Below are 3249 nucleotides of genomic sequence, written 5' to 3' on the forward strand. Positions count from 1 at the left end.
AACAAATAAAGCTCAATTACATAAAATATCGATATTTTCATTTATATCACAAAATGAGCCCTTTCGAACAGTAATCCCCTATTGGCCGGGCTCAAAACTTCGTGATCAACAGAAGTCATTTATTTAAGGACAATTCTAGCTATATAATCCCGTCCAATAAAGGAAGACTGGTTTTTCACCAAACAAATATAACTCAATTACATAAAAAATCGATATTTTCATTTATATCACTTAATTGGCCCTGTCGTGCAGTTATCCCCTAGTGGCCCTGCTCAAATCTTCCTTATCAACAGAAAACATTTATCTAAGGACATTTATAAATATACAAACCCGGCCAATAGGGGATGACAGGTTTTTCAACAAACAAATAAAACTCAATTACATAAAATATCTATATTTTCATTTATATCAAAAAATTGGCCCTCTCGGACAGTTATCACCTATTTCCAGGGGTCAAAATTTTGTTATCAACAGAAATCATTTATGTAAGGACAATTATAGCTATATAAACCTGGCCAATAGGGGAAGACAGGTTTTTCAACAAACAAATATAACTCAATTACATAAAATATCGATATTTTCATTTTTATCAGAAAAATGGGCAATTTCGGGCAGCTATCCTTTATTGGCCGGGTCCAAACCTTCGTTATTAACAGAAACCATTTACCTAATAACAGTTATAGCTATCTAAACCCGGCCAATAGGGGAAGAAAGGTTTTTCTACAAACATATATAACTCAATTACATGAAATATCGATATTTTCATTTATATCACAAAATGGGCCTTCTCGGACAGTTATCCCCTATTTCTCTTGCTCAAAACTTCGTTATCAACATAAATCATTTATGTAATGACAGTTATAGCTATCTGAACCCGACCAATAGAGTAACAAAGGTTTTTTTACAAACACATATAACTCAATTACATAAAATATCAATATTTTCATTTATATCATAAAATGGACCCTTTCGGGTGTTTTTTAACTATTTGGCGGGATAAAAATCTTGTTATCAACAGAAATCATTCATCAGATGACAGTTATAGCTATCTAAACCCGGCGAATAGGGGAATACAGATTTATATACAAACACATGTAACTCAATCACATAGAATACCAATAATTTCATTTATATCACAAAATGGGCCTTCTCGGACAATGACAGTTATAGCTATCTGAACCCGACCAATAGAGTAACAAAGGTTTTTTTACAAACACATATAACTCAATTACATAAAATATCAATATTTTCATTTATATCATAAAATGGACCCTTTCGGGTGTTTTTTAACTATTTGGCGGGATAAAAATCTTGTTATCAACAGAAATCATTCATCAGATGACAGTTATAGCTATCTAAACCCGGCCAATAGGGGAATACAGATTTATATACAAACACATGTAACTCAATCACATAGAATACCAATAATTTCATTTATATCACAAAATGGGCCTTCTCGGACAGTTATCCCCTATTTCTCTTGCTCAAAACTTCGTTATCAACATAAATCATTTATGTAATGACAGTTATAGCTATCTAAACCCGACCAATAGAGTAACAAAGGTTTTTTTACAAACACATATAACTCAATTACATAAAATATCATTATTTTCATTTATATCATAAAATGGACCCTTTCGGGTGTTTTTTAACTATTTGGCGGGATAAAAATCTTGTTATCAACAGAAATCATTCATCAGATGACAGTTATAGCTATCTAAACCCGGCCAATAGGGGAATACAGATTTATATACAAACACATGTAACTCAATCACATAAAATACCAATAATTTCATTTATATCATAAAATGGACCCTTTCGGGTGATTTTTAACTATTTCCCGGGATCAAACCTTAGTTATCAACAGAAATCATTTATCTAAGGACAATTATAGCCATGTAAACTCGGTCAATAGGGGAAGACAGGTTTTTCAACAAACAAATAAAGCTCAATTACATAAAATGTCGATATTTTCATTTATATCACTAAATGGGCCATCTCGGACAGTTATCCCCTATTTGCCGGGATTAAAATTTTGTTATCAACAGAAATCATTGATCTAATGACAGTTATAGCTGTGTAAACCCGGCCAATAGGGAAATACAGATTTTAATACAAACACATATAACTCAATTACATAAAATATTAATATTTTCATTTATATCATAAAATGGACCCTTTCAGGTGGTTGTAAACTATTTGCCGGGATCAAACCTTAGTTATCAACAGAAATCATTTATCTAAGGACAATTATAGCTATGTAAACTCGCCCAATAGGGGAAGGCAGGTTTTTCAACAAATAAATAAAGCTCAATTACATGAAATATCGATATTTCCATTTATATCACAAAATGGGCCATCTCGGACAGTTATCCCCTATTTGACGGGATCAAAATTTTGTTATCAACAGAAATCAGTGATCTAATGACAGTTATAGCTATCTAAACCCGGCCAATAGGGGAAGAAGGGTTTTTCAAGAAACAAATATAACCCAATTACATAAAATATCAATATTTTCATTTATATCATAAAATGGGCCCTTTCGGGTGGTTGTAAACTATTTGCCGGGATCAAACCTTCCTTATCAACAAAAATCATGTATCTAAGGACAATTATAGCCATGTAAACTCGGTCAATAGGGGAAGACAGGTTTTTCAACAAACAAATAAAGCTCAATTACATAAAATGTCGATATTTCCATTTATATCACTAAATGGGCCATCTCGGACAGTTATCCCCTATTTGCCGGGATTAAAATTTTGTTATCAACAGAAATCATTGATCTAATGACAGTTATAGCTGTTTAAACCCGGCCAATAGGGAAATACAGATTTTAATACAAACACATATAACTCAATTACATAAAATATTAATATTTTCATTTATATCATAAAATGGGCCCTTTCGGGTGGTTGTAAACTATTTGCCGGGATCAAACCTTCCTTATCAACAAAAATCATGTATCTAAGGACATTTATAGCTATGTAAACTCGCCCAATAAAGGAAGGCAGGTTTTTCAACAAATAAATAAAGCTCAATTACATGAAATATCGATATTTTCATTTACATCACAAAATGGGCCATTTCGGACAATTATCCCCTATTTGCCGGGATCAAAATTTTGTTATCAACAGATTAAATCATTGATCTAATGACAGTTATAGCTATCTAAACCCGGCCAATAGGGGAAGACAGGTTTTTCAACAAACAAATATAACCCAATTACATAAAATATCAATATTTTCATTT

The sequence above is a fragment of the Diadema antillarum genome, unplaced genomic scaffold, assembly GCF_040938485.1.
Source record: "Diadema antillarum isolate AM-2024a unplaced genomic scaffold, OU_Dant_1.0 seq00000006_RagTag, whole genome shotgun sequence".
Taxonomy (NCBI): Eukaryota; Metazoa; Echinodermata; class Echinoidea; order Diadematoida; family Diadematidae; genus Diadema; species Diadema antillarum.